Here is a 12,555-nt window from a genome sequence, read left to right on the forward strand (position 1 = left end):
TTGTGTGACACTGTTGCCATGTGTAGCTGTGGGCGATGGTGTTCATTGCAGCACAGGCAGTGAGGGCAGCTACGGTCTGCATTGATCATGTCCCTTCACATCTGGTCGGTTGTGTTCATGCAGTGTGGGGGATGGGGTCTGCTGTGTGCTTCACTGATTCAAATCTTGGGACACTGTTACTTTTTGTCTATGGAGAGTGACAGTGAACATGCTATCAGCCCTAGCCAAGTGCTGTCCAATTGGCACCATCTCATTCGCGATTATGGCGAGCTGTCGGTCTGTTGGTAACTTGATCAACCACAGAGCCAACAATGCGGCATCCGATATAAGAGCCGGATTGGCTGAGGTGATGAGGTGGCACCTGAGATGTGATGGTGTATATCACTCAATTTGATCTCATACATGACCTCTTATAGTTACTGTTCTGGCATGCGGGATTGTCTCTGTAATAGCACTGCTTGGCTAACTCATATCTGTTCTCTGTCAGAGACAACTGGATGATATTGTAAATCAGTGGCTAATCACATGCACATAATTCGATTTCTCGTTGAAAATGCCAGTTGTCTGAGAAATACAGCCAATGATCATGAACCACAAGCTCGGATTATTGGGACTGAAAAGTAGTAGTTTGCGCTGATGCTGCCTAAATATATGTCAATTTACCAGTGGTCGCATTATGTCTGCTAAATGTGTGAGGCTTGATGGCTGCCAATTGGTCATGCACAGTTAGTTGTTGCATGGCAAACTGCAAATGTTGTAATATATTGCACGGCATGGAAGATGCAGATGGTGCAAACGTGGCATTTCAGAGATGATTAGAATTGAGATGGCACTCGAAGGAGTCTGTGGGATTCATTGGATTTAAGAACGTTGACAGATTCATCATATACCACCACTGTTTTCACAGTCAGATTCACACACTGTCCACACTGCTCCTGCACTGCATGCCTGTGAGTGGTGTCTGTTGATGTACTATAGTTATGGTGCCCAGTGATGTGGTGTACGATGACCACGTTTTCCTTATGCAGTAAGCCCGATCGAGTTTGGAAATGCATTTGCATATGTTCATGGTAGATGTGGGTCACCAATGTGGGATACTACAGCACAGGGTGTATAAACAGACAAAAATAATTCCCTGATTTCCTGGTTACAAGCACACTTTCTCCTGAGTGAAGATACACTTTTTCCACGTTAAGTGACAGCATACTTTTCCGCAGAACTGTGAAACATATCAATCCTTTGAATGGTTATGGTTTTATATAGCGGTGTAGAATTTCCTGGCGCTTTAAAAAACGAAACTCAATAAAAAATAAAACACGTTTTGGAAAGACCTTTGATGTGCAGCAACATGTACGCCGCATATTTACGTATTACTAAAGTATAAATTCGAATTCCACCAAACACCGCATGTTGCTTTCTGAGGCATTGAAATCGAGATTGCGATGCACTTTTTTAAGCCAGTCATAGCTCGTGTCATGTGATCTAGCCAGCCGATGACAGTGGCTATTCAGAGCATAGGACACGTGAGGTAGTCAGCCAATATCAGTATCACTGTTAAGTAGTGTGCACACACAAACAGGAAAAGTTAATGGTTTAAATTAACTTACTTACATAGTGTTGTTACAAGAAAAGCAAAGCTTTCACATATAATATTGGTCTCGAAGATAAATAAGCTGCAAGAGAAACTAAGCTTTCACATATAATGTTGATTTTTTTTTTGCGTGTGTTACATTTTAAGATACATCACACAAATGTGACAGTAAAATTGTTAATGACGACGTAAATGTCTGATCTTCTGGGCTCGAAACTTTTCTAAATGGTCATCCTCAAAGAGTCGATTTTTAAATGAGAGCCAGTGATTAAGAAATTCATCGTACATTCTAGCACACAGTTCATCTTGCGTTACAGGAAATTTACTTTGAAAGTAACGCTTTTCAAACAACCGTTCGCAATATTTTCCCGCGACCTGTTAGAAATAGGTTCGTTTCAGCAGTTGCCAGAGAGCGCCAGATAACAGGCGTCACCATACTGCCGCCACTACGATGATGCAGGAAGCCTGTATGTTCGTAAGTGTAAAACATTAAAAGAGTTTACATTATGTCATAAAAGAAACAAGATAGCAGAGGACACTCCTAGAGCATCGGAATTTCGTGAACCATACTAAAATGCAAAATTCTGCTTAAAATGGAGATTCGGAGGTAAATTTTCTTGGAGTACAGTATTGTATTCTCATATTTGGTTCTTTATTATGGCATAATGCCATACATGCTAGAAGATCAAAACATACACTTTTGAAATGCAGCGAACAGTTGAAACTAGCCAATAATGTGGAATTAAACTCTTCATTTCAAATAAATTGACTGCCTCAGCGGAAAAGATTAATAAAAGCCATATTTCTTTAGCAAACCAACAAAAAACTTAAACAACTAAAAATCTCATACTTTGGCTTTCAAACCTCGTACATTTATCAAGAATTTAAAATGTTATAAAACCAAAATTAAGACATATTAAATAATTGTGAATTTAGCAGGCATTTGTTAATTTAAAAATTTTGAATTAAACAAACAAAATGTTACGATGGCCATATTTTCTAGACCCAAATTCTGGAGACATTACTAGTCTCGGCTGTTAGGGCGAGGGGGGGGAGGGGGGGGAGGGGGGGGGGGAGGAGGAGATAGAAGCAGTGAGAAGTGAGATAAGATTACTGGAATGTGTGAATCCTTAATAACGATAAAGAATTATGATGTAATTTTATTTTACTCTCGGAAGTAACAAGGATTTGCAAAAGCGCATTATATATCGATGTTAAATGACAAAGCACATTAATAAAAAATTTCACCATGAGATATAATAATTAGGATAATTTATTAGTTTATACGATTACGCAGGTACATGTTATAGTATTATTATTTAGACGATCTTTAAGGCACTTTAGTTAACTGTGTTGTTAACTGACTGGAATATACTCCCATCTCATTGGCGGGAAGAACCTCATCATTGCTTTGGCAAATGTTTGGTGACATTGAAGCGTTTTTCGTCCCTGGTCTGCCATTAGAAGTGCGACTTGGACAATGAAACCGCCACAGATCACTCAACTGTGGCGCCATCTAACCTACATTTGCAAACAACTATGAAAATCTTTGTAGTATTTTTTAGTCTTACAACGGAAGTCTGGGAGGTGTTCCCTGCCCCCCCCCCCCCCCGTTTTCTTGAAACTTTACATGTAAGTAGAAAACGAAAAAGTACTAGACATCTGTTTTTTTTTAGCTGCTAATACGCCAGTTTAGAGGGTACACCTAAAGTTAAACCTACAAAACACGTTTTTACACGTTTTTTGAAGCTAATCAAATCGAAATCGTTTATTACAATAAACTGCATTATACAATACTGAAATTGACCACAGGGGCAGCGTTCTTTATCTTGCAGGGGGTAGAATAGTATTTTATGAAGTACACTTTCGTAATAAAAATTCATAAACAAACTATAGAAACCAAAAAAATTATCTTTATAAACCACACGAACAAATAAAGTTGACATGTTTTCGAATTTTTCTTAAAAGTGCCTCTGCATAGGGTAAACTACCCCTAACACCACTGAACAATTTTCAGTGTCCCAGCTAGCAGTTTTCCAAGATATTTCATATAATAGTATTTTTACAAACTAGATGATGAAATAAAGTTGATGTGTTTTTTAATATTTTTTAAAAGTGCCCCTGAATAGGGTGAACTACCCCTAATACAAATGAGTTATAAGTGCCCCGACTAGAAGTTTTTCATGAACTTTCGTAATTTGGATTTGTTTGCGGAGCTGATAACGATACCACCATAAAAATTAAAGAATTAATTTAGGGTACCTAATACAGCAGATGAACTTTTTTAAAAAAAATTCAACTTGGGTAAAAGAATTAGGTGTTTTTTAATGCAGTTGAATATCAGTTCACTCCCATATTTCAAAAATTATAAATTTTGGAACAATCATGTTGGCACTGATTTACAATTGGATGTCGAATTTCTATACAGTGATGTTTTGTCATCTAGCATGCATCTCAAGTATGCCCCAATTTGCTTCATTTCCAAACAATATTGTTGATTTTCTATCTGATTAATCTCTAGAATTAATTGAATTCAAAAAAGATAATAAGAAACAATCAAAGTTCATGCATGCAGTTCAGTTTAACGGTTAAAAAATATATATGACCCTTCTTAATTTGATAAAAATTGTATTATATTATTTTTTGATTTTGATAGTCATTTTGATACAAGAGAATAATAATTTACATACAGTACAATTTGACTTATCACTTAAATATTTGAAATCATTGACAAATACAATTGTCTTTTATTTTATATTTTTATGGTTTATAATTTTTGCAATAGTGATAGTCTATAAAAAATGATTTATGCACAACTGGTTCTTACATCATCCCCAAGTTATGATTGCAATATTGTCCTGGAAGCTACATATAGGTTCTGCTGTTGTATTGGAGCAAAATTCAACAGGATTAATGAATTTCGGAGGCCTGTCAGTTAAGTATCCACTTTTGAACCATGAATACATGAAAATACTCTGAAATCTTGGAGATGATAGATGATTATGCCTGAGAGATTGCATTTTATTGATATTATTTGTCATGTGTAAGTCAACATCATAATTCATCAAAATAATCATATCTGATAATTTTCTTACAAAGTTTTTCCAGAAGTGAAATCCATGCACATCTAAAGGTTGAATTTTCCCAGTTGTGCCAGGAGTATTGTCATTAGAATTAAATTCACCTCTTTTGGTACAACCTCTTATACGATACTTTGACACTGACCACTGCAGGCATCCAAAAGTAGCACAGATGAAATATTTCTCTTATCCACTTCTGAAAGATTTCCTTGGAAAGCCTTCCAGATTCCGAAACTCGTATTAATATATTTTTTGGAGTAAATAGAGTTTCCCTAATCTGGTATCCAAGATCTCCACTTGCCTTCTTAAAGGCGAAAGCAACTTACCCTCTGCTGATATAGTAGGCTGAATAGTGTAACTGTGTGTTAAAGAAGATAGTGATTGTGCTATGCTTTTTACCTCCTTAATTCCTTTATTATTTAATGTTCTGCAGGTACAATTCTTCAAATTGAATACACATTGATCTGAATTAAATTCGTTTTCTGCTCCACATTTTGTAAGTGACTGTCGGACTTCAGTCTAAAAGACTCACACTTGTCTTCTATTTCATTAATCTTCATCAATGAATCTATTGTAACGAATTTAGTAATTTTTCGAGATAAGATATTGTGTGTTTTTTTTTAAATGCCTGGATCCACGAATAGGATGCTTTAAAACAAGGCATGTCTATTTCAGCTTTCTGTTGTAAAGCCTATCTCTTCAAATCAATATTGTGTATAATCAGTTTTGATGCAATGGCTTCTTTTACATTATGTGAAACGTGTTCCGAAATTTTTAGTAATTTTTCATATCTGTTGCCTCCTGCTTAACTTTCTTTTCCAATTGTCGAATTTGTTTCATGGTACTTACTTGTCAATACCTGTTCTTCACAGTACCTAAAGAATAAGGCTTACTTCTCCCACTCAACCTAAACTTAACTGCTTCTAATTCACATTTAAACTCCGTATTTTTCTCCTCATATGAACAACTAAATATTTCTGGAACGTCTTCAGACTCTTCATTTTCTTCGTATTCAACACCTTCTGAATGAATTTCATTATTGTTTTCAAAACATAGCTTTTCTTCTTCTTGTACATCACTTTCTGAAGTTGTTACACATTGTCTTATTGTTTCTGCCAGTAAATCATATAACAGTTTTTCTTGTTCATTAAATGGAAACTTAATTTCTTCAGCATTGTACAAATCAAAGGTTATTAATAATAATGTCGTTACTACGACTCTACTAATAGGCATTGTATTTTTATTACTACTTATTTTCGAGTCTTTTAATAAATACTATATATTCCAGATTTGTACATTGTCCTATGATTACTGTCACACACCTTGTGGAGGACAGATCGCTGCACCTAGCCCTAAAAATTAAAAAAGACAAAGTGTACTCAAGATTAATGAAAGAATATGCATCCATGTCCTAGTGCAAATTCCACTTATGTTAATTAAAAATTTTAAACCAAAAATTATGATTTAAGTTTCATACAAAGGAATTACACGAAATAAAATTAGCTGTGCTTTATAAGTACCAGTCTTTATTTTTTTATATCTTTAAAACAAAGCACATTTTAAAATTGGAACTGTTTTTAGTCTGCATTTTCAACTATAAAATCGATTTAAAGGGTTTATAAACTATTGAATGGATTTAAATGATATGTTAGGGGAAGTTCACCCTAGGGAGGGGCGCTTTCAAGAAAAATTTAAAAACGTGTCAACTTTATTTGATTGTGTAGTTTGTAAAAATAATTTTTTTAAGTTTCTATAGTTAGTTCATGAATTTTTATTACAAAAGTGTACTTCTTAAAATACTATTTTACCCCTGCAAGATAAGGAACGTGGCCCCTGTGGTCAGTTTCACTATTGTATAATGCAGTTTATTGTAATAAACGATTTCTGTTTGATTTGGTTCAAAATTATTGATTTAAAGCGAAGATACCTGTATAAATGTGTTTTCCAGGTTCAACTTTAGGGGTGTTTTTTACCCTCTAAATCAGCGAATTACCAACTAAGAAAAACATGTGTCTAATACTCTTTCAAGTTCTACTTATGTGTAAAGTTTCAAGAAAATCTGAGAGGACATCTCCCATACTTTCCTTGTTAGTTTATGTCTCCAAATATATCAGGTACATCTTCAGGTTCACTAACATTGTTCTTATGTTGCCATATAATTTTTCCCTAGTCATACGGCTATACATGTCTTTTGTTGTTTCACAATTGACGCAATTTCCAGTACATGTTGGTTCTTTCACGCTGTCTGCGGCAAGAAGTGCCCTGTTCACACTTTCCACAGTTAGCTGGTTTCTGCTTTTACAAATTAACCTTATTGAAAACTCGCTTGCAGTCAGCATTCGTGTGAGTTAGGGACAGTGCAGTTAGAGCAAAAAGAGCCAGCTCAGAAAACTCTCCAGGTTTCAGTAAAAGATTCCAAAACATATCTGGCTCATTAATTTCATTCAGTCCTTTAGGATACCGAACATCTGCGTTTGGTAGCCATCTACATTGATAGTCTATTATTTGTTCTTCTGCGTGATCATCTGGTGCAATTATAAGCGGAACCACTTCAGTAAGAGGCATTAGTGTTGGGAAACAGCTTCCGAAATTGTGAGAGAGCACTGATTCTGGTTTGAATACTTGTAACTTTAATAAGACAGGGTCCTCCGTGTTGTATCTTTTTTTTTTCTTTCTGTGGCAGCAACTTGGCAGACATTTCTGCAACATGAGAAGATTTGTTCAATATCTGCAGGATGTGTGACCACATCTTGATGTTTTAACAGCTCATACAGTTTGACGCCAAGATGCAGTTCAGTGTTATGGAGTTGATGTCGCTGACTTTCAGAGTCTATTTCACCCAACGACCTATATAAACAACATAGACTGGCTATGGCACCGCCATCTTCGAAGCAACTTGAAAACTGAGCCGCCATGTCTTGTAATGTCAAGGTGCAGCCCACATGTCGTCTGCTAATACTGAATGTTGTTATTGTTTACTACGCATTGTGTTAAAAAAAAGCCAATCTGCACTGACAATCTGATTTCTCTACTGTAAAACATACAGTGATGAAGGCTAAAAGAAATGAAACACACTTCTGGCATCGATTAATTGAAAAGTTTATTTCGAAATGTTACAGTTCATTTCGCTGCAATGCTATATAGATTAGGTCAAAACAATTTTAAATAGTTCAGTAGGTCCTAAAACGATCAATTGACAGCGCAGGACCTTTCATTGTCCCTTAAACAATATGAGTTTGTATATATTTGCCCAATATGTTTCCCTCTTTCTTCCATTGGCCTGGTTTTTGCACAAATGGTGTAATCTACAATTAAAATACTATTTTAACAGCATCCTGACTACAAAAGAGTAATGTGACTCTTCTCCAAACTCAGCTGGCACCATTAGATGGTCAAAATCGAGTAAATAAATTCGGCCTGTCACCCAACATTCTGAACAATTCCACACACAACTACAGAAGGAAGTTCTTCTTCCATATTAAGGTTTGACAGACCCTGAGAACCCTTTCTGCCACTGTTAACAATTTGAGTACACCCTTTGGAGCAATATAAAAACTATTTTCGATGCATTTTATTACAATGAAACCTATTTTCCATCAGTTTCCCCCAATTTACGGTGGTACTGCTGCAGTAAATTAAGTTTCACAATTGCTGTTAAACCATTAAGAAAACAATAGCCAACAGGAATTTTCCAACTCCTATTAATCCCAGTGACCATAAACACCACTGCCTCTTTTGTTATTTGGCTATCATCACTTTCCTCACATCCTTGATCTAAGCCAACATAACCCCAGACCTTATTACTATCCCATATTAAGTCTTTTATAAGAGCCACCTCATCGAACATAAGTGCATCTAAAATAGGTCCTGAACTACATTGCACCTCGTCTGCAAATTTTTTTAAGCTTTCTTCTGTAAATCCAGGACTGGCATTTATTGTAGTTGCCCACCTGCAGAGTGTTTGAGGATGGGGTAATTTAACAAACTTCCTCAAATAATTATAAGCTTTGGAGGAGTAAAAATTGAGTGTAAGGGCAAACTGTCTTAGTTATTTAGGATATTCAGGAATTGAACATTTGTTTTGCATTGCAAAAAGTGCTTCAGAATATCACTACTTTTGTTACATCCTATCACTTCAGAAGCACAGTCTTGAAGTCTCTTATTTAGGCCTACAGCCACTGTTTTATATGTCACAATTTGTTTCTTCTTTCTTGAAACACTTTGCCTTGCATGTTTCGCTTGCTTCCTCAGCTTCTCGGTCCTTTTCTGTAGTGCCTCGTAATTCTGTTTCAATTTTTTGGGGCTAGGCAAACAATAGGAATGATCTCTATGATCATTCTGATTCACTCTTTCACCTACAAAAATGAAGTATTATCATTAAGCTTTATTTTTCTTTAAACATACATTGATTAGCAGTAAAATTCACACATAACCCATATAGCAAATAAATAACAGGAAAACTGTTTTACCTGGTTCATTTGATAAGGAAGCTAATTCTTCACTCACAAGCCGTTTCCTTGGTTGTCTCTATACTATAGTTGTTTTCTGCAGATGGTCAGGAAACGTAAATATTGTCGGTGCTGCGTTTGCCAGAAGTCGCCTTTTCTCATTTGTACTATACATGTATCTATCTTCAAAGTGAAACGAGCATATGTAGCTATACTGAGTTGGCTGCCACTTATCTCGCCTCATATTGGCTACCCATCAAATTAACAGCTCTTTCTTTCAGAGGAAATCTAAAAATAAAGATACGTGTATACAGTAGCTTATTTACATTTTGTATACAGCTTAAACACGAAAATTATGCACAAGACGCTAAGTAAAACACGCCTTTTGATACTCACCTGCAATATGATATTCCAGTTGTTTTATCACTTCTATTAGCGCAATTGTACGCTGCACATACACTGGGCATGATTCGCGCTCGGCCAATAAGAGTTTTAAAACAAATAACAACCGGAAAACAGTGACTCTTCTGACGCCAGTACTATACACCAAATGTAAATATACTGACATGTAGACGTTTCAAAAAATGGCGGCCGGTGTTGCTTTTTGCTGCCGCTGGGAGCGCTGTTACCTCTCAGATAGCCACTCTATGTAGTTTATATACCTCCTGGATTTCACCTATGTTTGGTCCCATGACATATTCGCGTTGCAAATAACGGAATAGTATTTCTTGGTAGAGTTCACGTATTTTCTCATGTAGATTGTGAATAACTACTTTCTCGCTTTGAAATTTCAGACTGAATTTATTAAATAAGGAGAAAAGGAAAAAAAAATAAAGTTTGGAGACTGGGTTTCTGGTTTTTTCAGAAATAAATACTGCCCGATATCGCAATCGGTTTTGGCTTTATGTGCACGATTTGTCGTGATATCGATAAAAAAAATAGACATAGGGCTTCCCACTGCTTTAGTATTCTTTCAGCCACTGCTGACAATGAAAGCCATCTTGTCTGAGATGGCTTAAGAATTTTGTAGGGCTCCACTTCAACAAATGACTGCAAGTTACGAAAATTAAACTGGCGTTTAAAGAAGTTATAAATATCACGCGATAGTTGCTCTATACTTTCAAGTAACTGTTTACATGCTTTGCTGGCACACAAATGGGCTGAGTGACACACATTTCACTGTTGTGATTCCTTTAAAATCACGCTGTAATCTAGTTTTTACGGAGTCGTTTTCATCATCATGACGTTACATCCATCTGAGCCAAAGCCTATAACATTTTTCACTGGGGCATTATAGCTGACGAATGAATCGATAATAGATCTGTATAAAATCTCGGCACTGGCTATGGGAATATCATCAACATCGGTTCTTACCTTAAAAACTTTGTGACACCCCCAAAATGTGCTACATATTTTTTGTTTCTTGATCAAACTAACGTACCACAACGCAAGCAGTTTTCACCGTTGAAATGTCGGTTGTCTCGTCCGTCATGACCGAATTTTTTTGTTGTTGTACTTTTTGGGCCAATTCTTGCTTTGTGACGTTCTCCACGAACGTTTTTTACCACTGCCGTTACTTTAGTTCGTTTGAGCTTTATTTCCTTAATTAATGCAGAATACGTCACAACTTCTTTTAATAAAGGTATCAAATGATCAACAACCAAAAATGCAATGTTAAGCTCTGCAAAACAAGCAGCAAGTTTAATTTCTGCACATGCTTTTTCTTTATTTTGTGGAATTACACTTTTTTGGAATCCAAGCGATGTTAATGTCTACATTTTTACACTAGAACCAGGTTTGTTATTTATATGTTTTTTGGTAGTGGTGTGAGTTTTCAAAATTGATATTTCAGCTATCATCGATGTTCCCGGGCAAAATGCACACTTAGCGTTAGTTGAATCATTGATGTCTGACAAAAGCCAGTCCTTAAAAGGAGGAGGAGATTAGTGTTTAACGTCCCATCGACAACGAGGTCATTAGAGACGGAGCACAAGCCCGGGTTAGGGAAGGATGGGGAAGGAAATCGACCGTGCCCTTTCAAAGGAACCATCCCGGCATTTGCCTGAAGTGATATAGGGAAATCACGGAAAACCTAAATCAGGATGGCCGGACGCGGGATTGAACCGTCGTCCTTCCGAATGCGAGTCCAGTGTGCCAGTCCTTAAAAGCCGGATCCATTAACCACTGATGTCTAAAATTATGTGAGCGATGCTGCGATGATGTGTTACCTTTTTTCTTGTCAAGCCGTCTTTTTGGGTATTTTTCTTGGTGGAGTAAGAGTACACGAACGGTCACTGTAGTCCTCACAATCACGCATAATTATAGGTAAATAGATAGCACAAACAACTACACAAGAGACACATTACTACACGTATGGAACAGAGAAAAGTAGAAACAACATACGGCGAGGCGAATTATTGTCAGTGACGGAGACACACCTGCGCTGAACTAGTGATGCACTGTGAGCTCAGAGCGCCGTAAAGATCGCTTGATTTCGTCAAAGAGCATTGCCTATGTGTTCAAATGTGTGGCTACTTCATTATGAAATAACTACTGAAATAATATCGCACCACGCATTGTTAGATTGTATATGTTGGCAGCGTTGCGATTTCAGTTCGGTAATTGTCTGTAAGCGTCGGAGGAAGCGGCCATCTATTCTTGGCTGAGTAGTACTTTCGCTTTTGTGATAGTCAAAGGCACAAATACGAAGAACGGAATTTGTTTCTCACGGATTCCCGCCTGACTAACCACAGAGTAGACTACTTTTTCTTTTAAATGGTGACATGTTTATTTAGGGATAGCTTAGACTAGACTTTCAGTATACGATTGCAAGTGTTACGTCAATTTTAGTGTAACTGAAGGCCACTGAAATGTAATTGATATATATATGAGAAAAAATTATTTTATTTCCATTGGACTTTTTCGTGCTCGTTGTCACGTACTCTAGTGTGCAAAATTCGAAACTTAGCTAAAATTTATTCTAGAGATTGGGTTTATAAACTAATTTTTTTATGAACTGCAAATAAATAAAGATTGATTAATGTCATTATTAGAATAAAACATTTAAGTTCTTGGTAACAGTAAAATCACAGGCATGGTACGATTATGTCAAAATTTTAGAAATTTAAATTGTAACTAAAATGTACAAAGGACTACCAACATAAGCCCTAATTTTAGAGAACATTGCGCCATATTTAGGAAATGAACGAGTCTAATATATTACCATGGAGAATAGATCTATTCTCCTTGAGTATTAGATTTAGCAGTTTTTGAATTGCTGAGTAACAATCTGTTGTGCATGTGTCACTTCCATGCAAGTTAGAAGTATAACTTACAATACGCACAAGCATCGGCCACTATTCCTTGTAAAGTTACTCGAGTTTCCTGGAATGACGGGCAAGCGGCAATGAGTAATGGGAAAGCAAAACCAATGCGT

The 12,555-nt window shown here is 36.4% G+C and overlaps 1 long non-coding RNA gene across 1 annotated transcript; it reads right to left on the reverse strand.

The window, feature by feature from the left end:
- Nucleotides 1-8,917: 8,917 nt before the first annotated feature.
- Nucleotides 8,918-9,652, reverse strand: LOC124615693. Its single transcript, XR_006979805.1, has 3 exons — nucleotides 9,516-9,652; nucleotides 9,141-9,407; nucleotides 8,918-9,026 (listed from the first exon to the last, which is right to left on the reverse strand). It is a non-coding gene; the product is annotated as an uncharacterized LOC124615693 (long non-coding RNA).
- Nucleotides 9,653-12,555: the final 2,903 nt, after the last annotated feature.

Source organism: Schistocerca americana, chromosome 1 (genome assembly GCF_021461395.2).
Source record: "Schistocerca americana isolate TAMUIC-IGC-003095 chromosome 1, iqSchAmer2.1, whole genome shotgun sequence".
NCBI classification, from domain to species: Eukaryota; Metazoa; Arthropoda; class Insecta; order Orthoptera; family Acrididae; genus Schistocerca; species Schistocerca americana.